Here is a 26,958-nt window from a genome sequence, read left to right as displayed (position 1 = left end):
ATGCAATTGACAATGTAGCTTAAACCAAATAACAGTATTTTCTGTTGTTCTTTAGGATAGAGTTCCAAATGGGTTTGATTTCTTTTTGAGAGGAGGCTTTTCTCCAAACTTGCAAGTAGCTAACTGCCTGTTCTCTGCATCTTTATTGGGTGAGGATACAGCAAAAGGGAGAGAGACAGAGAGAAGCAGAAAGAGAGAGTGAAAGAGAGAGAGAGAGAGAGAGAGAGAGAGAGAGAGAGAGAGAGAGAGAGATTCTTTTTTCTTTTGTTATAAGGGCATTGATCTGATTCCCAAAGCCCCATCCTCATGACTTCATCTATCCAAAGATTTCTTCTCTAAACACTATTATACCCTGGGGTTGGGATTCTGTAAATAATCTTGGAAGAGACATACAGATATGATGGCACACATATCAGTATATCAGTACAATGGAGATCAAAGAATAAATATAACAGCATAATACAAGTTTAGGCAACTGAGAGATAACCTTTCTAAAATAACACACAGAGGAGCAGGGGTGAGGTGGACAAAATCTAAATAAGAACAATAAACAATGTTATAAGTATTCAAAGAAAAAACAAAAAGTTGAAATGAATAAATAGTAAAGTACTCATGAACTTAAAATTCACTAAAAATATTAAGGCAAAAATAGAGATTTTTGCTTCCAGTTATGATGGCATTAAAGGAACCAATATTCCTTCTCTTGTTTTTTAAACAGCTAGAAAAAATAGACAATATGACAATGTGATAGAAAAAAACAGACAACACTTTTCCTACGTTGATAGAATGGAGTGCAGAACTGCAAATGATAGAGAAAGATAGGCAACAGATTCTCTTTGAAACTGCCTCTCCTGCCTGAGGAAGTTTGCACTTTATTCACAACACTGGAAGGGTGACACAAAGGGACACGGTAGTTTTGAAGCATAGAGAGCACAACAGTTTTGCACAAGACGTAGAAAATCAGAAGTTCAGGGTACTAGACTATGTTTGCAGTCATGAAGGTAGATGCATTGAAAAAAAACAGAATTTAATCTTCATTTAATTCATTATGCATGGTGTCTAGCTAAGTACTACCAAGACTGCTGAAAGTAAGAAACTGTCACTGAAGTTGGGGAATCTCCATAATCCAGAATGAAGAAATGAGAGCCGTGGTAGAACTAGCAAGCAGAGATGACGAGATGACAGGAGAAAGCATGATTCCCAAGAGGAGAGAACTGACCAAAGGAAACTTCCGTGTATGAACAATGCACACCCAGAATGAATTAGCACCCAAGATGAAATTTATTGCAGTTTGAGACAGAATGAAGAAATGTTTTGAGACAACAGCAAATTAGCAGTGAAAGTGAAAAAAATGAGACACTCAGAAAAAAAAAATACAGTGGGATTAAATGAGCAAAAACAAAGACGCACTAAGCTGTGCTTGTCAGTGTGTTGAGAAGCTGTCAAAGAACCTACCTTGTCACAAAAGCCCTACAAAAGGAAGGAGCAAGAAGGACATTGAAGTAATGGCGGCTTCAGTAGCTGAAAACAATTTTAAAACGCTCAGAAACCAAGACATGCAAGACTGAAATTTAATAAACTCTCAGGGAAATAATTACAAAAAGTAAGCCAAGGCACACCATAATTATTATCTCCATAATGCTGATAAAGAAATAATGTCAACAAAAGGAAAAAGGAAAAAAAAAAAACACCTATACCTACCCTAACGTGCACTATAAACCATAACGGGAATCTCAGACCTCACATAAGAAGGACATTGAAAAGGCACGCCAAAAAGAATGCCTACAGATAATTTCAAAATGCATATGTATTTTTAAACACAATGGCTGGGAAATGCATCCCTATGGATTTATACCCATGTAAAAACCCTGGTGTCCTAGGGTGTGCTAGTAATCCAAGTCCTAGGGAAGCAGAGACAGGAGTTTTCCGGAGGCTTGATTGGCAGCCAGTTTAACCTGCTGTCTGAGCTTCAGTCCAAAGACTGATCCTGTATCAAAAGAGGTGGGCAATGTTACTCTTGATGACCCTTATATGAGCTTTATTCAGCTGCAGTCCCTAGATTTTCCCAATGTCTTTGTGCATTGTTAGTATGTGTCTGAGTGTGTGTGGGGGGGGTGTCTCTCTCTGTGTGTGTGTGTGTGTGTGTGTGTGTGCATTATATATGTGTCAACTGGAGAACCATATAAGGGAAAAAAAAATCTGCTTAAATTTAAAAAGCACTCCTGAGTAAGATATGGCTTTTTTTTTTTTTTTTTAGTTTTTTGAGACAGGGTTTCTCTGTGTAGCTTTGCGTCTTTCCTGGAACTCGCTTTGGAGACCAGGCTGGCCTCGAACTCACAGAGATACGCCTGCCTCTGCCTCCCAAGTGCTGGGATTAAAGGCGTGCGCCACCACTGCCCGGCAAGATATGGCATTTTTAACATCTATAACACACTCAGATTTTTCATATATCAGTAAAAAAAAGTAATTGTTTGAAAAATTTGGCAAATGCTTTAAAGAACTTTCCATTCAAAAACAACGAATCCAAAAAAACTAGTCATGCACAGAGTCACTTGAATTCATTCGTCATTAGTAAAATGACAGAATATTTTAAACAGAACCTATATGTAACTAATTGAACATAATTCATCACCATATACAATGTCTGACATTAAATAAAACTACATGATACATTAAAAAGGCAAGAGGAAGAATCTACATGACAGAGCAAGAATGAAAATAGGATAGTTCAGGATTTTGAAATTATCATGGAGAAAACTCAACTGGGACTAATGTGTTATGATCCCTACAACATTGAGAAGACAACACAAGAAATGGATAAGAAGAGAATTAAAAATTCTAAGAAATAATTAAAAAGAATGCCTTTAATTAAATCAACTGAAAATAGTCCTAGGCATAATCATTAAACATGAATATAGAACAATAAAAACAATATGTTTAATTAAAGATTCAGATAACGGAAAAACAAACAGCTTACATGAGAACGAAGAAATAGTATCAAAAGTAAATACTTTGTAAATAGAACTTTATCAGGAAAGAGTGAACAAGAAATATGTGGCAGAGTTTTTTTTATTTTATTTAAAAACAAACACCAAATGACAGATGTTGTTGTCAGTTTAGCAATCCCCACAAATCAAGAATGACAAAAGAAAGAAAATAAAACCTTACCTAGGAAAAACAGTGTGCAAACTAAAGAGAACCAAAGGTAAAGAGAAAATGTTGAAGACATCCAGAGCATGGAAACACACATTGTTTTAGAACAAATGTAAGACTTCCATCAGGAGTGAGAGAAAAATTAAATTAAAGGAAAAATTCTTAAATCATTCTACATGGCAGTCTTATCCTATTCCTAAATCCAGATGTAGGATCTCAAGTCATAGTATGTTGTTATTTACTTGGCCAGGATGCAGAAAACTCTTTATTAACTAATTTCATAAGAACAAACAAAAGTGAACAAACAAAAATATAGAGTAGCAGATCTCCTTAGTATATATGCAAAATTCTCATTATGGTACTAGCAAGTTAAACAACAAATGCATATAAAGAATTATATCATATCACCAAGTAGAATACATTCCATGCATACAAAGCTAGTATGAATTTGGAAAAAAATATGATTTATCACCCCAGCATGCAACAGATACATATTAGTTATAAATGTATTGTTATAAAATAAAATCCTGAAAGAAAATGAGTTATCTCTATCATAGACCATTATTAAACATTTAGCTTTTGAGACAAAGGATAATAAGGGAGACTGAGGTGCAAGGCATCATGACAATAGTCCGCTGAGTAGTGGTTGAATATGTGTTCATATTGTAGTTTCTAACATGTACATGAGTTTCATAAATTTTTCTGTATTATATGTGGTAATAAAATAATAACACTGAAAGTTTCTCTAAGGCATGAAACTATAACAATATGAGCCTGCTGATGAGAATAGACACCAGTGTAGGGAGGAATAAGATCAAGTAAATAAAGAAAAGACATTTAACCTATAAAAGAGTCAGTCCCAAGCAGTATTAATTTGGGAAAGTTACAGCACTGAAAAAAGATAAATTCCAATAAAGAGAAACATGAGTTAGAAAAAGTGATAGAAATAGTCTTTTCTTAGCCCCCAATCCTCTAATTGCTAAGGAAAATGTATACTTTTCTGAAATTCTGTTAAATTAAGAAGTATATTTATGCATGTCCTTACTGATTTATTTTCTATTTCCTTCTAGATTTAGAATACAAAGGAAACTGATGATGTTATTTTAAGCTATTATAATTTCATATCTAATTATCAAAAAAGAGAGTAAGAACAGAACTTGGGGAAAAGTCTATTAAAACAAATGCCATCATGTCCTGAGACACTGATCAGTTAGTTAATAACATGTCTTCCCAAGAGTAGATCCTGAGAATTTCTATCATACAAGTTTAACATTGGCTCCAATGAAGCTGGGAGTAACTTTTACAGACATGGAAACAGAGTTAGGGTAGTAGAATCCAAACATTAGATCCATTAAAAGTGAAAGCTGACAACTGAAATAGTTACCAAACAACATTCATTATGTAAAAGATGACTCGTGGGACAATGTGGGTTACAGTACCATTAACATTGGTTCTTGGCAATTGATTGCTTACAAAAGCAATGGAGGATGTCAAAACATAAAAGTAGTCCATCTAAAGATACAGAAAGTCTTGAGATAAAGCTCAGAGTTAGAGCACTTGCTTAACATGTGGGAGGCCATAGGTTCAATCTATCTATTTGAAAAAAAAACCAGAAAAATTAAAACAGACATATAGAATTATAGTATATTTTAGACCTGCTAGAACTTCATAGTAAATTCAAGGCTATTTAAGGCTATATAACACAACCTCAATTCAAATTGATTAATTAATTAGTTAATTAATTAATAGCAAGAAAGAGAAAAGTTATAGAAAACATGAGTGGTTCTGATCACTATTTAGCTTATTTATGTTTACCAGTTTAGTAGAGCTCCCATTCAATAGATAATAATGATATTACATTGAAGAATGTAATATTGAAGAATATTATCATAGGCATTGCACATACAACTATACCTCACTTAAATTCATTTCATCTGGTACACAAAGCATATGACTGTACACAAAATGGGAGGCATGAAGTTTCATTATATTTGATTGCACAGTGTACAAACTAGAAATTATTGGAACTGTTAATGCCAGGGTGGAGCTCTATAGAAGTCATGGTAACTAAGGTCAGCGTAGCTTGTCAGCCAGTTTCAAAACAAAGCCTCTTTTTAAAAGCCCAGTCAGCAGGAGATAAGGCTTACTGTAGAACCTGAAGAAAATCATTGAGATACTTATTATTTTAAAAATAATAAAATATCCCATTACCAAACTAAAGTAAGCATGTAATGTACATGGCACCAGTAAAATTTACAATATAAATTTTAACACTCTTTCTTGTCTACTATGAAAATTGAAAAATAAGTTTAAATATTGAGCACTAGTTGAACAATGCTGAAAATGAAGAAAAGGTACAGATAATTCATTTCCTAATCTATGGAAACGTACATGACAAATAGAATTATTGTACTGTTGCATGCTATTTGTGCAGATGTGATAAACAGAGCAATGAAATAAAATAACATCAAGATATGTTCATGCATATATGAAAGATGTGCATGTCACAATTTGAATTTCAACTTAATTAAAAAGGACAGATTCTTCAATAAACAATATTGGGACTATCAGTTACCAGGATAGAAACAGATGAAACAGAACTGAATTGTACTCTAAATCTAATTTTATTTCTATATTACACAATAGATGAAAGCAAAGTTTGAAATAGTCACTATGTTGCAAAATATATTTCTTCCATGTTAAAGAAGGATAGTTCAATTAATTCACAAAAGGAAGCGTGTCAGAGGTGCATGCACACACTCATACAAATATGCATACTCTAAAAAATACACAAAAAAGCAGTTGACACATTTTCCTCATTACATGGACATTTCCTAAAATCTAGGCTCTTTTTCTGCAGCTTGGGGCCCTATTAGTAAATGGCTTTTTATAACAAGGAAGATTGTCATTGTGAACCCCACTGTAGGAAGGGGTTAGGTGAGACCTATAGTCCTCCTCTTTCCACCTCATCTTAGGTGGGTAGCATTGAAATTGTCCTGTGTGTTACCTGTGTCTTATCAGCCTGTGTCATTTAGGTGTGGAGAATTCTATTATCATCCTCAAGTATGAGATGTTAGTGCTTAATAACACATTACATTATTGAAATTAAAACAATAGCTATTGATTTAGAGGGATGTGTGGGGCCAAACAAATCCACAAAGAGTTTAGTATGACATATATGCCTTTTCAACAAGTTCCCATGATGTTGTAGGAAATATGATACCTAAAATTAGGACTAGCTCAGGATTGCACCAGGAATGAAATCTGAGAGAAAAACAAATCCTCACACAAATTTTAGTCTTACTAAGAGTCAAGTAAAACGATTAATAAAGGAATTGCAAACAGTTTTCAATCTAATGAAAAAAGTAAAAACATATATGTAATCATATTCAAATAGTATAAGAATTTATTTAAAATATGAAAAAGAAAGTAGCAACAATAAAAATTGGAAGCATTGAGCAGGGTCTTTGGGTTTCATTTGCACACTTTTTGGAGGACATAATGTAGTCATTTAGATATTTGCATTCATGTGATAAGAGTACAATTCTAGTGAAGCTTATTTCTATATTCACACTTGGTTCAACTTTCTGTAAGCTTCTACTCATTCAGAATTTTAGAAATGCTTAATTTATAATTAACATTAAGGTGAAAAGACTTGTAGGCCCAGAGCATATAACAAGACATTTAATATTAGGAAGATGAGAATCTCTGGGTTTTCTCACCCTTCATAAAGATTCCCAGGGATATTATATTATCTTTTTAAACAGTGTGCTATGTTTATGTATCACTTATACTTTAATCTTCTGTCATATTATTCTTCTTTATAAAATCATTATAACATAATTTAATTTATTATTATTGGTGTCTTAGTATGTTCATGTGTGGAAATGACATGTGTTTATGTGAGTGTAGACTTGTGCTTGTGGTACCCTAGTACACTAAAGATTCAGGGTAGTACAGCTTCAGAATGTGGGTCTGTCTTTTTTTTTTCTTTTTTCTTTTTTGAGTTTTTCAAAACAGTTTCTATGTGTAGCCCTGGCTGTCTAGAAACTCACTCTGTACACTAGGCTGGCCTTGAACTCAAACTCATAGAGATTCACCTCTGCCTCCCAAATGCTGTTGGTTTTTTCTTTATTATTTTTATTTTTTATTGTCATTAAGAGATTTTCTATTCATTTTACATACCAACCACAGATTTCCCTGCCCTCCCTCCTCCTGTCCCCAAGGCTTCCCCCCTCAACTACTCCCTATTCCCACCTCTTCCAAGGTAAGTTCTCCCATGGGGAGTCAGCAGATTCTGGTACATTCGAATGAGGCAGGTCCAAGCCCATCCTCCCTGCACCAAGGCTGGCAAAGTGTCTCACCATAGGCACTAGGCTCCAAGGCATGTACTGCCACCTCTAGGCGATTCTCTCCTTTCAATGTGGGATACAATTTAAGTCAGTAGGTCTGAACACTAAGTAACTTTACCTGTAGAGTGATCTTACAAGTCCTATCAATTTATTTTTACTAATGCATAAAAGTAAAAAACAACTGTGCATATAAATGGGATTCCCTCTGATGTTTCTGGTAAGACGTTGTATAATGTTCTGTTTAATTTGTGTTCATCTATTACCATAAAATTTCATTGTTTCTCCATGGTGAAAACTTTCAAATTTTGGTCCTTCAGCTCTGAAATAAGTTTCTGCTGTACACAGTATCCATGCTCTGTAGTAACAAACTATAATTTTTTACTCCTATGTAATCTAACCGCAGTACCTAATGATCAATATTTGCTATTTCCTGATTTTCTTCTCGGGCCTCCGATTTTCTTCATTATACCAGCTGCTTCTCTGACATCTACAATGCATCAATTCTACATGTCAATGAGATCACACAGTATTTGCTTATCTCTGGTTTGCCTAACCTATTTCATTTAACATGATGACCTCTTTCTATTTCATCTCAACTGTCACCTTTGTTTATTTCTTATGTATAATTTAATGTTATTTCATTTTGTATGGGTATCATAGAGTTTTGTCTACCCATCCGTTGAAAGATGTCATACTTTCTAGAGTAAATCTGATATTTACTCACTGTTTTCATTGTTGATATTTTGGATACAAAGAAGACCATTAAATATTTAAATATTGATTTTTTTGGTTAGTTTTCTATAGATTGGCCGAAATTTGTTCTTCTATTATCCAAAATATGAACCAAAGTGAATTTTTCATGTTTAAATTTATTTATGAAGGTGACTTTAAAAAGATCATCATCCCAAGAGTTAAAAAGCCACATTTTCTTATATATCTGAAACACATGTCTAAGTCTATAGAATGAACTTAATTTTTGTGCTTTAAAATATACAAGAACTGAAAATCCTGGTTAATTCTCATAGACATCATGTTCAAAAATAAATTATAATAATATAATAGGACAAGTTAAAAGTGAATAATATATATTTCATGATTCTTCCATGACATTTTCTTCAACATTTTCATCACCAGTCTTCACTTTCCATATTGAGGTTTTATAAAATTTGTGAAACCAGTACCCTTAACTGCCCACCTTTCTGAATTTTGTCTCTAAACAGTCAGCAACTAGGATGTCCAGTCTAAAAGCTTTCCTAAAACACACTAAACATTCTGAACATTCTCTCTATGCTTTGAACAGAATCATGTTATGATAGCTAGAGAATCATAAACCTACCCAGCAATTCAGGTATCTGTCAAGGTTCCTTTGGAATCACTGTATCTTATGACTTTTTCTTGTTGCTGTTTTCCACAAGGAAGCATTTTTATCTAACTACATAAAGAACATCCATCAATGCCAGAGATGTGCTCTCATTATAGCTGTGCAAGCCACACACAATCAATCTTTAAAAAAACCTTATCCAAACTTTGGGGAATCTACTGTTTTATTTTAAACATGAATATAAGACAGACTGGAAATGTTTAACAATTAAACTGGATAAAGCAGAAACTTCATTTTAAAGTTTCCAGTGGTGAGTGCTCTATTACAAGTCGTCTTTTGACAAAGAAAATCATTGTTATATTAATATTTATCTTTATTTTACTTCATAAATAATAAAGTCAGGTTTTTAAATTGTGGATTATTTCTGTGTTGGAATCATTACTGTAGGAAGCATTGAAATTATCTGAGAGGTGCTTATTTGTTTTAATGGAATTCTATCCTCAAGTCATAAATAAGTAAGTAGATGTTAAAATGTTATTTGTTTTTCAGATATTAAACAGTCTGTTAAAGCTTCAAAACTTATCATAGCAATCCTTATGTGCATGCAAGTTCTCAAAAGAAAAGCTTGATTCTTATCACAGATTTAAGCTTCCCTGGCATCAGGAGGAAGTGAAAAAAGAAAACAAATAAACACCTTGTAAGAGGTAGATGAGTAGAAAGCAACACTGAGTCCTCATCTTTAGAGCCATGCTCCTGGCTTGGGGATGTCAAACTTATGATGGAGATTCATTTTTATGCCAAGTCAATTACTCCTTGAATATTACCAAGTCCAAAAGTGAGCTTAATTAGACATGGAATCAAATTACCACTATGCAATGTCACAGCTTATCCAGTATGTGTGGTTGTTCAACAGTGATGGGAGAGGTGATCATTGGCCAACAGGACAAAGGGAGCTCACATCAGCAATCCCAACTGCATGTTTTATTTGCCATCTTTCATTACCATCTCTTTAACAATTCTAGAAAGAGGTTTGCGTCAAAACTCTGTTACTGAAGTTAACTATGCCATCTAATTTCACACTTCAAAATCAAGTATTCAATTTTTCTTATATTCTTAAGGTTTTCAGTTGATAATTCTAAGTCTATCACTTAGTCCCTTCATGGCAGAAAATCACTGGAAGTGTTGTTGAAGGTTTTAATCAATACAGCATTCAGATCCTTTTATTCTGAATTTCTTCCCATGGTAAGTCATGGATTTTCACTAAAAGTAGTCTTTGGATAGTCTGCCAAGGTTTTCTTGATGTAATGCCTCCCACACTCTGTTTAATGTTGATGAGAGATGCATTCATATCCCCAGAATATTCTAAATCTGACATATGCTTCACAGTTGCCCACACTGATATATGACAGTTAACTATAGGGATAAAGTGCTTGTCAGGGTTACCAAGATAGCCTTCAGTTGAATTAGTATCAATTGGCTTGTCCCCATTTATTTCAAAGCCAATACCTTACAATGGAGATTGCTTCCACTCACTAAAAGCCCAGTATTGAGAGGACTCCTCACAGGGCATTAAATTCTCCTGGCCCTAAATGTTAAGTCATCACTATCTGCAAAGCCAGAGCATCTGTGCAGACACCTCTTCACAGGACACTGCTCTGTAGGAAATACTGCACCAGCAGCCCTGCAGGCCAACAGAAACCAGAGGCACGGAAAGCAGAGACACTCTGAATCAAGACCTGCTGGCCAAGACACATGCAGTTCTGTTTTCAGCCCTTATGGGCTTTTGGAAGACTGTATATTCTCACTCCAGCTTCTGGGATTTGTATCTCAAAAGGACAACACATCAGCCCATTAATAGCTGTCTAGGGTTGAAATCTATCTCTGCAAGCCAGACAATTTCAATTTACAATAAATATGTTTCCATTGTCTTGGATGTTGCTATTTCCCACACGTAAGGCACATAACAATTTCTACTTTTCAGTTCCTGTTTACCCCCAGTAGCTACCTCTGGGCTGGGTTATCTTCATGCCGTGTGTAATTGTGGTTTAATGAAAATTTTGAGTTATATTCTTTTGTACCTGCTTTAGAAGAGCAAAGGCAGGGTCTTGTTTTTGTAGATAAATCAGACCAGATTAGGTGAGAGGTATCATTTGTCAAATGCAAAGAAGTTATGTGATTTGACTAATGTAATTCTCTGTTGCTATTCAAGTTTGGTCCTGCTTCATTGCTGATGGCTTATGTTAGTGAGTAGCCTTATCTGCTTCCCTCTTCCCTTCAGAGATTGGCACCATGTTCCCAAACTTGTTTCCTAATAACAGGACCCTGTCATTGCCTTTCAGAAGCAGCTCAAACATGAAAAGGATCTATTTCAAAAGTAACTACGATTCCTCTGAAACATGTTAAGTGCAAAGCACTTAGGTAATTACCTGTATCTTTTTGAAAGTTACTGGAAAGAAATGTAGTGAACATAACATTGGTAGTGTCTGTTTTGGGTTGGTTTTCTCTGAGAATATTTATTTTGTACTGAGAAATGCATAATTTAGCATGTCCTTAGTCTTCTCTTGATTTGGAAATTGCAGAATCTAATTTATACTTACAGAATCTAATTTATACTTACAGAATCTCATTTATATATACCTTATATAACCAGGTAAGGTTTCAAAGTTAGGGTTTTGAAGTTGTCCTATTGATGATCCTAGCTTTGTTTATTTATGGGTATTCATGTATTCTACGTTCATGTATATAAATGCATAATACGTGAAAATTGCATCTATTTCACTGAGCATAGTACTTGTAGTCTCATAAAAAAGGGTTCAAAGAATAAATTGGCCGGGCAGTGGTGGTGCACACCTTTAATCCCAGCACTTGGGAGGCAGAGACAGGTGGATCTCTGTGAGTTCGAGGCCAGCCAAGACTACCAAGTGAGTTCCAGGAAAGGCACAAAGCTACACAGAGAAACCCTGTCTCAAAAAACCATAAATTAATTAATTAATTAATTAATGGCTTACTAATTAGTATTAGGTATTACAAAGTGATACTTCTAATCATTGAATAGCTCTGCTAAATAGAATTTTTCAGCACAATATGTCACACATATTCATGGAAGTATCAATTTCATTGTGGAGTATAATCTATAAATTCTATTGCACAGAAAAATAAACTATTATTATTAAAATAATCTTAATATTTAGAAAGTATAGTAGCTTATTGATGTTATTTCTCTTATGCACTCAAGAAACAGCTTAATGTGTACTGTTACATATGCATGATATGCATGTACTCACACAAGTGTGTATATAACAACACCTTCATTAAGACATGATTATGTGTAACTTTTAGTTTCATCAACTGTCTTTTTATTTCTTTCAAAAACTAAATAGGCAAGAGGTGGAATGAAGAAAGTGTGCTTTTGCTGGCCAAAACTTAGAATGACAGAGAAAAATATGATAACAACAGTGGTCACGTCAGCTGCTTTGAGTTACAATAGGTGTAGCCCAATGCAAAAGTATACCATTGCTTTCCCTTTTTACTTCTGCATTTTCTATTTCATTCTAGAGCTCCTGTTCAAGCAATACTACTTGTTTTAAGGAGAAATACTAATGATACGCTATGAGTTTGCAAGGAACTATTTGAAATAAGCTCCTAACTAGGAATGTATTTACTTTCTATTTTTTTCAAGGTAGTTAATTCAATGCAGGACTTTCAGCTTAACATGTTTCCCTATTTTAAAAAGAATAAAGAAAAAAGAAAGAAAGGAAGGAAGAAGAGAGGAAAACGAGAGAAGGAAGAATGGGAGAGAGGGAGCAAGGGAAGAAGGAAGGAAGAAGGAATGAAAGAAGGAAAGAAGGAAGGAAGGAAGGAAAGAAGGAAGGAAAGAAGAAATGAAGGAAAGTTTCTACCTCTAAAAATAATAAACTTGTAACTCAAAAACAAAACCAAAGAAAAATTGCATTAGCTGCTATCTTACAATAATTGTTTTCAATATATAAAACATTTCCCTGTAGCATTCCACTCTCATTAATTAAATAGATTTTTGGTATCCTGTAGCTGCTAGTATATAGAAATGTGTTTGATTTCAATGTCCTGTGATTAATACTAGGGAATCACGCTCATAAATATATTTCCCTAGCTAACAACTTTTCTAAAGTTAAATGCTTTTGTAAGAAAAAGTGAAGCTTAGCAGCAGAAAATTTAAAAAAAATAGTTAACTAATTGTTTTGTTTAAATGTGTGATATTACCTCTGGTATAGATATAATCTTTCATTTTCTTAAAATTTATAAAGGGTGAAAAATTTAAGATGTCTTTCTCAAGATGCTCTATTCAATAAAAGGGTCAAGAGTCATAAAGCAAATACAAGCCTCAAAATTAAAGAACAAAGCATGTAAAAGTGGTAGAGAAATAAATAAAATATACACAGGGAAATGCTACACTGAAAATAAAACCTTTAATTTGTCAACTGCATATTTTGTGTTAAAGCTGCAGTTATAACAAATTCTTTTTTTTTTACAATAAAGAAATGTTCTTTTTAGATCTTAAATATAGTCCTCTGACATGACTTTGGGCATGAAAGCAATAACAGGCATCTTGCTGATTGCTTTAATCTTACATAATTAGTAGCATAATAAAGACAGAAATTATTAACACCAATCTTTATTCTCCACTAACGGCATAGATATTTTTATTGAAGGCATCCTGGCATTGTGATGTGTTGGTAAATTAACCTATGTTTCTGAGGCATCTCATCCCCACTTCCTTCAAGATAATTTAACTTGATAAACACTAACCGCAATTGAAGTTAAGCCAAACTGTTGTGGGATATTTTGATCACATTCTGAGACTCCCGAGACTGCCAATAATTTAAAATCTTGAATCAGAGGGCAGAGTCAACATTAAGCTGGTCAGAATTAACCTTAGAGTTTTTGGAAGACACCGATTAGGATAGAGAGACACAGGAAGGAAAAGGAAGGGACTTAGAAAGATTGGTGGCCTTTGATCCGGGAAGGTGGAGAGGAAAGGTCAGCTCATCTCTTCTCTGTTGCTCTGTGGATCTATCAGGTATATACCCCAATATCTGACTCTTGAGTTTTATTTAAAGAAAGAAAAATAAAAGTAATTGCTTCACTAAACATTTACTTTTTATAATAATACACTCACAGTTATTTTCTGTGTGTGGACATTTGGCATGATACATGCCTTAGCGCAAAATAGAGATATTTTGGTGTGTTGTGTGTTGTGTATTTGTATTATATTATAAAGTATTTGAAAGACAGATACATGATATTTGAAAACCATATATGTATGATATACATATAAAAGATTTGAAAGACAGGAAAAATATCTCAAATTAAACCATAAAATTTGCTGGGTGCTGGTGGCACACGCCTTTAATCCCAGCACTCGGGAGGCAGAGGCAGGCATATTTCTGTGAATTCGAGGCCAGCCTGGTCTACAAAGTGAGTCCCAGGAAAAGCACAAAACTACACCAAGAAGCCCTGTCTCGAAAAACCAAAAAAAAAAAAAAAAAAAAAAAAAAAAAAAAAATTCAAAAATAACAAATCAATGGTTTAGGAAAGATTTATTTTTCCAGGAAAAAAGTTCTTGTGTTCTACGTGCTAAAAACATAAACAAGAAAACAACGTATTTCCTTGGCTTGCTAGAATTTAGGAAAATCATAGACAAATCTATAGCAGGAGACTTCTTTGGCTGTTATGTGCAGATTTTGCATTGTATGGTTTGCCAAATGCAATTTATTTTCCTACATGTTGTTGGCATTCTTTTTTTTTTCAAATGTGTGTTTTTATAGGCTATCATAAACTCTGAAAGAAACAGACACCTTTGCATTCCATAATCCAGCCAATCAGGCAAAATGTTATTCACAATACCAACTCACTTTTCTTTTCTTTTTTCTTTTTTTTTTTTTTTTTTTGGTTTTTCGAGACAGGGTTTCTCTGTGTAGCTTTGCGCCTTTCCTGGAGCTCACTTGGTAGCCCAGGCTGGCCTCGAACTCACAGAGATCCGCCTGGCTCTGCCTCCCAAGTGCTGGGATTAAAGGCGTGCGCCACCAACGCCCGGCTCCAACTCACTTTTCTACCTATAGCCTTTTGTTTTCATAACTCACTCAAGCAAGTTTGATGCAATACCTGGTCATTCTGAATCTGTTTATGGAGGCACAAAATTATTTTAACCTTTACATTGTCTAAGACACAAAGAGGCAACTATATCTTGCAATGCATGAAAATCATGAGTATAACAGCAAATCAGAAAGTCTCATACTGATTTGGATATCAACATAAAAACTAGTAGACTTTTCATATTCAAAAATAATTGCAATCAATAATGAATAATTCTGACTTCATTTTGCCTGTCAGTTTGCAAAATTTCCAATTAAACTCCCAAACATGTCTTTAAACTTCCTGGCAATGGTAAGACGGAATTGTGCAACTTACTTCTGGAGCCTGAAGAGTTCCTTGCTACCATGAAGGAGTCAGCACTCGGCCTGGCTACTGCAGAAAACCGACAGGGTGAAAGCATCTCCAAAGCTGGTGCTGAGAACAGTGTCTGAGGGAAGGGCCGTCAGCTACTACATCTCTCCTCAAGACCTGGCTGAATGGATACAGGGACTCTTCAGAGGAGGCAAACAGAACAAAGAAAAGACATCAAAAATGCTTTTAAAGTATCTGGATTTTTTTTCTGATAATTGCATGCTCAATCACAACTCATATTAGGATGTTCACTAATTAGAATTCAAATACATTTGCATAAAAAGCTTTCCAATGGAAATGTGCAATATGTTCTCATTCCAATAAATATGTCAACACTCTGCCTTTAGTTTTGGAAGGTGTGTTATTCTGTCAGAACTCTAGGTAGCTTAAATTATAATATCCCACATAATATTCTTTATCTTTGAATTAGTTCATTTTGTTGCATAACTCACACATCTTTAAATACGGCCTGCTATGTCCCAGGTAAATGCACACACATAACATTAGATATAGCAAGGAACAAATCTAACATATCCCTTTCTGGTCTTCAAGAACACCAGACTTTGTTTATATTAACTATATTTTATTTCAAGGCAAAAATCAGTACATTGCAATCTATGCATGTCTGGGGAAAAGGATGTAACATACATCGAATTGTTAAAGTTTATATTTGTATTTTTAAAGTGTCTGATATGCAACAATTGCTTCTCTTTCCAGAGGTTTGACTGTCAACCTATGTGAGATGCAATGTTTAAATTTTTCTCATCTAAGAGCTGTTATAAAAGTTCTAGCTAATATTCCGACCTAACACTTTGAAAACCGAGCTATTAATTTTTAAAATATCTTTAAAATTACTAAAATAATTTAATTTTACTTAGACTGTAATAAATATCCTCAGAAGCATAAACACCAATTATTTTCAAAATATGACAATAAATAATGAATATAAGATGAAACAAATATGATTTAACTTTACTTATATAACACTTTTTATAAAGCCAATATTAAAGATTTGATGAATGGAATAATTTTTAAGTTTTCTGTTTTGAATTTGTTTGAGTCAGGGCCCTGCTATATAGCCCAGGCTGGCTGTAAAACCTCAATCCTCCCACTTTAGCCTCCTTGGTCCTGGAATTGTAAACAAGTTTCACCAGGCCTAAATATAAATCTAAACTTAAGAGAGTGATTCCTCTCTTTTAAAATTGGTACTGAAATGGCCCGCACAGTGTGTCTGCATGTACAAGACCATCCCAAGATAAAGCTAGGTAATTTTAGAATGGACAGAGTCGGGGATTATGAAGTCCCACCCTTATCTGAGGAGTTTTAGACATTGATGACTTCTGGGTAAGAGAAAGTCAATATTCTTCAGCAATTCGGCCCCTAAGAGGCTAGCCAGAATCCAGCAGATGATCCTACAGCCTTAGACATATAGGCAAAATGAAGTGGACATGTGTTTACAAAATGAGCACATGAAGATGTTAGAATATACCATGACATAATAGGGAAGAGGTTGGAGGGATGGAATCAGGGCTGGATATGATTACAATATCCTATGTGCATTTATGGACATAATGGAAAAAGTTATGAAAACACTGAAACTCTCTAAGATAAACTAGTGAATGGGAGGATGTACATGTTGTTGATGGACTGTCATAGCATTACCATTGTTCTTCAGATTACAAACAATACAAGATCAATAACAATTCCCATCTAGAGCAGGATTTTGAATACTGAAATTTTCTATTATAATACTGAAATCTTCAGAAAAAACTCAAAATAAAAACATGTTTTTCCTATACAATTTCATAAAGGTATATAAAGTTTATTTTTAATATTTTATGAATCCTTAGATGAATTCTATATATTTTAACATAAATATAATAAAATATAAAGTTTTATGGAGTTATATAATAGAGAGGATGTATCACATATATAACTGCAGGCCAATTATATCCCAAAAACTATGTTTATTCACTTGTTAATTTTCATAGATGTTATAAACTAATTTTATATTCATATATGCTTGATTGATTAAAAAATAATTAAAGGAACTTAAAAAGTGAATCTCCCTTCCCATGGGAGACCTTGCCTTGGAGGACGTGGGAATCGGGGTGGTTTAGGGGGAAAGGCTAGGGGGCAGGAGGAGGCAGGAGAGGGGAATCTGTGGCTGGTATGTAAAATGAATAGAAAAATCTCTTAATAATAATAGTAAAAAGAAAAAAAATTAAAAAGTGAGTCTCCCTCCAAAGCAAAACATCCTGCTCAGGGTATGTAGATTCTTATATACACAGGTCATTTCTTCACCCAATTTTGCCTGATTCTCTCATTTAATATATCTTAGAGAACACTAATACATTTTGTTTTGTATAGACAACCTAATATTTCATTAAAGTAAATAAATCAGTTGACAAAAATATAACTGTTTAAAAGTACTCAGGCTTACTGGATTTTTGTCATACAAATGATATACGTAGTTCTGTGGCCATGCATTTCATACATGTTTGTGAATGCATACATAAGTCCCAGAAATAAAATGGCATAGATTGACTTTGTCCCTGAAGTCCTGACCATGGTTCTGCCTCTTTGGTAAAGATATGGTATACAATAAAATGAAATTTGATGTCTGTCATTGTATCTTATACCATTTCAGAGTTACAACATATAAATGCTCCAGACTGTTATCCAGGAATTACCTAAAGTCAACAGGATGCTATTTTCTCAAAGCATGTACCACACCAGAAATGTCATATTCCTTACCCAAGCTCTAGTTCTTCAGGTAAAGATCCATTTATGTATGATATGCATTTTCTTTCTTGTAATAAATTTTATTAAGAATTTACTATGTGCCACAGATTGTAAAATATATGTTACCTCATGTTTCCAAAATTCACTCCAAGAACCACATTAGGTGATTGCATGTTCTTTTATGACTGCTCTATAAAGTAAAAACAGAAAATCAAGCAAACCTCAGGGAAGGTCACACAATGAGTACCTAATGAATCAAGCCTGTCATGGAGGACCAGTTTCCTCCACAAAATGCCTTGTACAGCATGCTGTAAATAAGATTCCATTAGATCACTAAAGGTTGTGGTTTAGTTTGGATATATGCCCTACAGAGTTCTGTGTTTTAAAGCTTAAGTGCCCAGGTTTGTACTCCTGGAAACTGCCGAACTGCCGAGGACTACCAAGAGATGGGGACTGGAATGAGTTCATTCAGTTATTGGGACATGCTAATGGTGTCTCCCCTGCATATCTCTCTCTCTCTCTCTCTCTCTCTCTCTCTCTCTCTCTCTCTCTCTCTCTCTCTCTCTCTCTCTCTTTCTCTCTCCCACTTTCCTTCCTTCCTAAAGATATGAGTGCTCAATCAATTTTACACATATATCTTCCAATCTCATCATTGGATTACATATTTTATGTGCACTGTGCATGTGCATGTGCCCATGGAGGTAGGAGGTTAGATCCCTTGGAAATTGAATTACAGAAAGTTATTAACCACCTGATTTGGGTGCCAGAAAGTAAACCCAGGTCCTCTAGAAGAGCAGTAAGTATTCTTCACTGCTGAGTCATCTTCTCACCTCCAGAGTGTGACTTTTAAAGACATTATCTTTAATAATAAGTCAGTAGCCTCAGGCATTTCTGTCATAACACAAAGCTCACATAGATTCTACAGTAACATTCACATATACAGATCAGTGCAGTAGTACAAGAAAGCAATTGAGTTTGTGGTTATGATACTGTCACTTTCCTACATTATCATGTAAAGTTTTTCTTTATTCCTTGAGAGTACATTGAAATTAAATGTCGTATAATGAATTCTGATACCTAGTTTTAATTCCAAGTTGCTGTTGCTGTGGCTGTCTCACAGTCTTACAAAATTTGACACCTATTATATTCATGTATTCTCAAGAAGTATGGTTCCCCATATAACAATTTTCTTGAACAATGATAAAATCTCTAAGAACTCAGAGAACTTGTGAAGCACATTAGAAGTTAATAGGATACGTAGTTCTAAGATGAGCATCCATACTTACTTAAAGAGCCTAAAACATCATCACTAAGTGATCATCAGTTCTCTGAAAATACAAACTGACTTAGATCTCATTATTAGTGATGGTAAGATTCTAAAACCAGATTTACCCTGAAATAATGGGTAAAACTACAATAGTCACTCTGCATTTACACTTTTTTTTTACTTTTTTATTTAATAAAAATGTATTTACACAGCCCCCTTATCTTCTCATATTCACAGTCTCCTCTTTAATCATTGCTGTTATAAATACATACAAATGTTTAATTATTTCAAGTTATCATAGATATGAAACTGTGCCATGCAGAGTGCATAATAATTTTCTTTCCTTTCTTAAGATTATGTAACTTTAACATATTAACAACCAAAGAGGTCTTTGGAATCTATAAGGACAACAATGATATACTCTTTACTATCCACTTCCCGTAAATTCACAAAATTTGAGTATTCATGAGGCCAGCACATAGTATATCTATCTTATAATTGACATGGAACTAATTTATCTATGCCAATTGCAAAGGTAACTATAATCATCTTAATTAAAAAGTATGCATTTACTTATCTTGGTGTTTATTCTACATGTTGCACAAAGCCAACTTTTAAAACATATGAGCAATCAAGTCTCATCCTTTCACTCCCTTTCAATTGTTTACTTAAAAATCATAAAAGTATAGCTTTCATATAGCCATTATCTTTAGTAGACCATTCAAAACACAAGATTAATTGTACCAGATATAATGGCCTATGTTTATAATCCAAGCACTTGAAGAGAGGGTAAAATAAATGTGTTTCTATGTGTTTACAGCCAGTATGTACTAAATAGCCTTCATTCAGTCATCAGTACAGCAAATCTGTGTGTCAGATAAGAGAAATGAAGATAACCCAAAATAATTCAAACCACAGACAAAATAACATTGATAATTATTTCATGTGAATTAGTTTCTCCAGCCAAAAATGATCATAAAGATTTGCATAAACACTATTATTAAAGCATAGTTTCTCGGCATGAACACTGTTAAGCCTAGGTACTTTTAAAATTAAATTAGAGACACTGATTAAAAATGGAAATAATCTTGTGTCAGTGGATAAAAACAGCACAAACTATTTGCTGTAGGAAAATGTTTACAAATAATAGCCCACTTCCAAGATCATATGACAAATAAATTAGTGCCCTACTGGGGCTCTCACCACTTATGTAAATGTCACATGGAAAATTAGCGCAACTCATCATCCCTTCCCTCTATCAGCAAGAGTTCAGCAGTTCAATAAAACATAAATCTTGGTGACCTAAAAATTGTATTGCTGTACTTGTAATTTCCTGTGAACAAGTCTTGGAGTAACTTAGTGATGCTGTTGCTTAGTAACCCACTAGCCAAGGTGAAGGACTATGCAGTCAAAGGACAGCAAGAGGAGATGACTGATCTACATTGATTTCATGGCTAATTCGTTCACTAAATTTCGTGATAGTCCAAAAATAATGGATGCTAGACACAAAAAGGCATTTAAATTAGCCATTGGTTTAGTGGAGAAACAATCTATCTCCAGAATTGCACTTTAACTATAAAACCTCTGTGCATTAAATTGTGCATATGCCACATTAAAGAAAAAATAAATTTGCCTCTTGGAGTTGTTCAAAGAAAGCATGAGCCCAAATTTGAAATACCTGTTTCTCTACTGGTGTCTGCCATCTTTGTCTAACAAAAGGCTTTGTTCTATATTTATTGACAAGCACACACACACACACACACACACACACACACACACACACACACACACACACACACCCTTTGGTAAAAGAAAGTAATAAAAAATATCATCTTAATCAATGTTTTAACCAGTTTACAAGGGAATAATTTGCTTTATTGAGCCAGAGCAGCACTCAAAACTGTGAACAGATGTCCTCAACCTACATCAATAGCTTGCTTCTAAGTAGATGATATTATATTTATCTAACATATGTGTGAGATATCTGACACATGTGTAAGTACTCAGACACTACACTTCCCCCGCCACACACACACACACACACACACACACACACACACACACACACACACACACACAATCAGGCAGTATTCTAGGTCAGGAGCACGGAATAGTGCATAATTTAAGATAGCTCACTTTGAGTTGAAAGATCATTCATTTGGGGTCGAGGAAGTTGATTACACGGGAAGCACAAAAGGAGGAAGACTGATTATTTTTCCATTAATGCAAGCAAAATTTAAACATATTGAATTCACATTAGAAAAACAGATTGAGTGCAAAGATTTAAAAAAAATCTCTAAAGTCAAATTCTAAAACAAAAAAAAAATGAGTTGTATGTAAAATAGGTACAAAAGACTACAGAGATAATAAAGGATTTTGGCTCATGTGACTAATGCTTAGCAAATGATAGGAATCAAAATAAACACAGTTTTTAAATGATTTAAATTATAACTTCATGCCAGGTGGGGGTGGCACACACCTTTAATCCCAGCACCTGGGAGGCAGAGCCACGCGAATCTCTATGAGTTCAAGGCCAGCTTGGTCTACAGAGCAAGATCCAGGACAGGCACCAAAACTAAACAGAGAAACCCTGTCTCGAAAACAAAAAAAACAAAAAAACTATGATTTCTTAATTGAAAGGTTATCAGCTAAATTTTCTTTCTATTTTGTTACATAGAAATGGAATTTGTTTCAAGTTAAAAGTTCTGAGATCACATATTTGCTCTAAAGGTTGAAGTCATCTTATCCCTAGGACAGGAAGAAAGATCTTTTTTTCCTCTGCATCTCTCCATCACTTGTCATCTTCTCTTTTTCCTTTTTTCCCTTCCCATCTTGCAAACAGTGTCACCATCTCCATATCATATCAGAAATTATCTTATGATGAAACCAGGCTATAACTCCCTAAACATAGTAATATTAATTTTGAGGAATACATGTAAGGAGAATTTCAAAGCATGTCTTTTCTTCAAAATTGTAATATTTATGGAAAATAAATCAGTTTTTAATGTGAAGAATAGAAAGTGCATGTTTCCCTTGCTTACTACTATTCATTGTACACGTAAGTTTTGAACACCTCATTTTCACGTTAATTATACTAGACAGAGGTTAAGAAGAAAGTGGGCCTATGTTATATGGGAATCTTTGCATTTTTTTAACTTTATGAAAAATCTGTTTAATGGTACATCAGGGAACTTCCAAAGAATCTTAAGGGCCAACATTTTCAGACTGTAATTCCATTACTTTACTAAAACAAAAATTCAGAACACATTTAAGAGTTACAGTAAATTACTTAGCCTTTTCCAAACTCTATTTACAACAAGATGTAGTCACTTCCAAAAACAAGTAATAATAGAGCACTTTTCATTGACTAATATATTTTTTTCATTATGTGGCTCTTTCACAGACATCTGTAACTCTCATATAGGTATATAAACAAATATTGTAGATACATTCTAACATGTTACATGTGGGTGAGTAAAAAAACTGCATAACTATATAAACTAGAATACATTAATATAGATATATAGATCAGTGTGTTTGGATATGAGGCTGTGTCTGCTGTGTAATTTTTGGAAAATTAAAAATCAAATGAATTTAAAAAAAAAAAAAAGAAAAAAATGTCGGATATACCCAAGTTTGGGAGTTTGGTGTTCAACTCTGTTGAAAATTGATATAGGTTTGGATAATATGGAAAAACACAAGAAGTACACTGGGATTGTTGCGAAAGATTTCAAAACAAAGTTAAAACATGGAAGAGCACGAATTGTAGAAGTCAGATTCACTCCCTTACATGTTTTATCCAGATTAGTATGTATCTATATGGACACATAAGGAAAAAAATTATTATGTTAGCACTTTATATTCCCTTGATGAAATGACCTTTTATGTGCTGGCTGGTACTCTACCAGTGATGGATTCTTAGGTATATATCTCACTTTAAATTTTCCATTATCCTTAGACATGTTGGCACATACCTATGACCTCAGCATGGAGAAGGATGAGGCAGAAGGATTATTAGTTTGAGATTACCAAGGCTTAATTATAAAACAAATACAAATACCTTGCCTCACTTATAACAAACACAAAAGTCACCCTGTAATGATATGTAGTGGGCTTTTTATATTTTATTGATATGTAAGCATTTTGAGACCCAGACCACATGAGGAAAACTATATGCCTTACAGCATCCAGTGCACTCATTTACTACAGAAAATAAGAACTTGAGAAATGCACATTACTAGGTTTTAAGTGCAGATAAAGGAAAAATCACATATCAAAATATTTAAAGATAATTCTTGAAGAAAATATTTCTAAAAGTAAAGATGGCTCACATAGAAAAATAGGTTCTAAAGTGAAACTTGTGATTCAGTTAGAAAATATTCTGATGGCAAAGAGCCCATTGGAAAAAAAGATAAAGGAGCTATGGAGGACATCTGCAGTTATTCTCTATAAGGTCAGATTCCAAAGTGCTGTAGGTAATGACAGAAGGAAGGATGCAGAGCTACAGATGAATACAAAACAGTATTTGAAGGCACGTTCAGCAACATTATTGCATTATATGGTAATTCTGCAGTCCTTGGGCCTTTTCTTCTTAAGCATTTTAGCCCTTACTTGACAGAGGACATAAGTAACACAGCTTATTAAGTCTGTGAATCTGGGACTGATGCAACCTAAGATTGAAAAATGTCCCCACAGCTTTAATGGAAGAGCACAAAATGTCAAAATGAAACATCATGCAGCCGAAGCTAAAAACACTCAGAACCTTAACTCTTAAAGTGAGGGATGCAGTTAAATTTTATATATGAAATAATTAAAAGGGATTAATCCCATGAACCATTAAAAGCTATTTTCCAGAGGTGCAGCCTTGATACTAACAGAAAACTGTAATTTATAATGGCAGGCTTCAATTTGTTACTGAACTGTCTGGTCCTCATCAAGCCACATCTAGAGCATGGTGTAACATTCAGAACTCCAGTAGGATTTCTGGAGATTCAAACACAAGTAAACATGGCTAGTCTTAAACATTTCTTACATAATTGTTTGGTCTACTAGTCCAATTATTCACTTTTGAGCATAATGGTTTCTGTGTTTTGGTTTGGTTTTATTCTTTCCATGCATGACTTTTATAACTTTGATTCCCAGCTAATTGAGATGATTTATAATACAATTTTGAGTTTACTTCAGATTCTTCTTCAGAAACAACAGAAAAATTTATGTGCTGCTCTTCATTTGTCTATGGTCTATATTGCATTGACTGATTTTTCTACATTGAACTATTTTCCTGTTCCAGAAGTAAATAACAATTAATCATTTTCTGTAATAATTTTGACACCAAAGCACATTTGATAATTTTTGTTTCTAAGGCAATCATTGTTCCTAAGACACAATTCTCTACAGAATTCTTTTCCTGTAGTATTGTTTGAGCGTTCATGCATGTGCACATGTAAGTTCAAGTGCACATGTACAAGTGAAGGCTTCAACGTCTCTCGTTTTTCTTTAGTCATTTACTTAATTATTTCAAGTCTTAGGTTCTCAGTGAACCAGAAGCTCACTGATTGGCTACCTTAATTGACCAATAAGCTCCTGGATTTTTCCTGTCTCCACCTACTCAGCCCTGAATATGCAGATGTGCATCTCCTCACCAGGGTTTTATGTGAATACTAGGAAACTCCATTTATGTGTCTATTGTTGCATAAACACCTTACTGACTGAGCCATTTCTCCAGTATACTCCTACAATGTCTTTGTCTGGTCCTATTTTGTTTCAAGTTTGAAATAGATTGGCCTTTGTTTCTTAATTGTTCAATTAACTATGATATTCAATATCACAGAATATTTGGCAAGAAGAACAATAGATTTTATGAGTATTAATTCCATATTTAAAGGCATAGATAGTGTTTTGATTTCAGCAATTAAGTATTTTGATATTGGTTTCTTCATACATCTCTATCACTTAAATTTTCTGATATTTTATTAATTTTTATTTCATGTACATGAGTGTTTGCCTGAATATATGTGTACCTCATGAATGCAGTAGTTATGGAGAACAGAAGAGGGTGATAGAGCCTCTGACTGGAATTACATATAGTTGTGAGCTGCCACATGAATATGAGAAAAAAAAAAAAAAAACAGGTCCCCTGGAAGACTATAGGAAAAGCAAAAGTCTTCTTAACCACCGAACCATCTCTCCACACTTAAAAAAAAAGACAAAAAAAATACTGTATCTTTATATGAACCATTGATCACATAATGGATCATAAACTTTGCTTTGTGAAACTGTTCCACAATATTTAGTGATATTTACATTAATTATTACTCTACAATAATTGCTATATTTAGATCAAAGTCTTTTGATGACCTTTACACTTACGCGAGTTGTTAACTTTTGTGTATTCTGCTGAACTGAAAGTGGGGTGCATAAACTGAAAAGAATGTCTTTAGCTTAATAAATCCCATATCCTACATATTTATTTTGAAATCAGAGTATATTTAAGCACTGTTTAATAAAAGTGAGAAAAATTGAAATTGCAGATGTTCTCACTCAGATATTCTTCTTTGAACTTCATAAAAAATTTGCAAAAAATGGATAACAGGTAACAAATGATATTATGATATGACTGACTAATTGATTAACTAATGAAAGCCATCTCAGTATTTGGAATCCAGTCCTAGATTTCAAAGTGCAGCTAAGATTTTTTAGCTGATGCCATATATAAATGAATGGATATTCCAGGGATTAAGTTAAAAGGTTATTTTTAAACCTAAATGAGTGGATTCTTAAAATCATTTGTTAATAAATTAATTTTTAAAAGACCTCAAATAAAACCAACATAGTTGATCAGTTTTTGGTAGAGCCATTAAAATTGAAGAGCCAGTTTTTCAAAGTGATAAGAATGTCTCTCATTCAAAATACTCAGACCCTCAACTGAGTTAAGAACATTAGAATCAGGAGACTCATAAAATCATTATGGAAGGAAGCTATAAAATCTGCACACTTCCCTAGCCTCATACAGTAGGCTTGATGGATAGATTCTTCTAGAATGAAGAATAATATTTATGAATAACTATCATTTATAAATATAGAATAAAAGATGATGCTTGATTATAATGCTAATTGAGAATAAACAGACATGTCCACACATACAAGCATCCTGAAATGTATTTAATTAATTTAATTCTTCTTTTCTAAAATAATACATTTCATATTTGATAGTAATTTTTTGTCATTATTTGAGGTGGTAAAGTGCATATGTTTTACTTCTTTTAGAATCTTAGGCTTATTAAAATAATTTATCTACATGAGTCACAGTTATAAACTTTTGTGCTTAGTGATTATTTTTCCCATTCTTTTTGTTTGCATTACAGATTTGTTTAAGCTGTTCATGTGAACTCTCAGAGAGGTAGTTACAGACAATTGTATTTGTGTTCCTGTTTTAAAAACAGCAACTTCAACTAATTTCGTCTGTGTGTGCATTTAGTGATGGCTGACCCTGCAAATTTATTCAATAAATTTGACTAATGGCGGATTGCCCAGTGAAGTACAGCCCTCTAGATGTTTAAAAGTCACACACACAGGAGAGATGCTGCCAGCATCACCACCAGACACTTTCCATTGACTGAACATTGTCCTGGAAGAAA

At 33.9% G+C, this 26,958-nt stretch overlaps 1 protein-coding gene across 11 annotated transcripts in view; it reads right to left on the bottom strand.

Annotated features, from left to right (window-relative positions):
- Positions 1-26,958, bottom strand: part of Lrfn5 (leucine rich repeat and fibronectin type III domain containing 5) — a 284,027-nt gene that overhangs the window by 137,814 nt on the left and 119,255 nt on the right. For 5 of the 11 annotated variants that reach the window (XM_028889294.2, XM_028889293.2, XM_028889296.2 and 2 more), the window contains exon 2: positions 15,274-15,449. The exons of 2 other annotated variants lie outside the window; for them this stretch is intronic. The gene's annotated coding sequence lies outside the window, so the exon portion shown is untranslated. Of the gene's footprint in view, positions 1-15,273; positions 15,450-18,180; positions 21,612-26,958 lie in introns of those variants that run through there. 4 more of the 11 variants (XM_028889285.2, XM_028889284.2, XM_028889289.2 and 1 more) reach the window with 4 other exon arrangements.

This window comes from Peromyscus leucopus, chromosome 14 (assembly GCF_004664715.2).
Source record: "Peromyscus leucopus breed LL Stock chromosome 14, UCI_PerLeu_2.1, whole genome shotgun sequence".
In the NCBI taxonomy this organism is placed as follows: domain Eukaryota; kingdom Metazoa; phylum Chordata; class Mammalia; order Rodentia; family Cricetidae; genus Peromyscus; species Peromyscus leucopus.
This window is presented reverse-complemented; position numbering and strand designations above follow the sequence as displayed.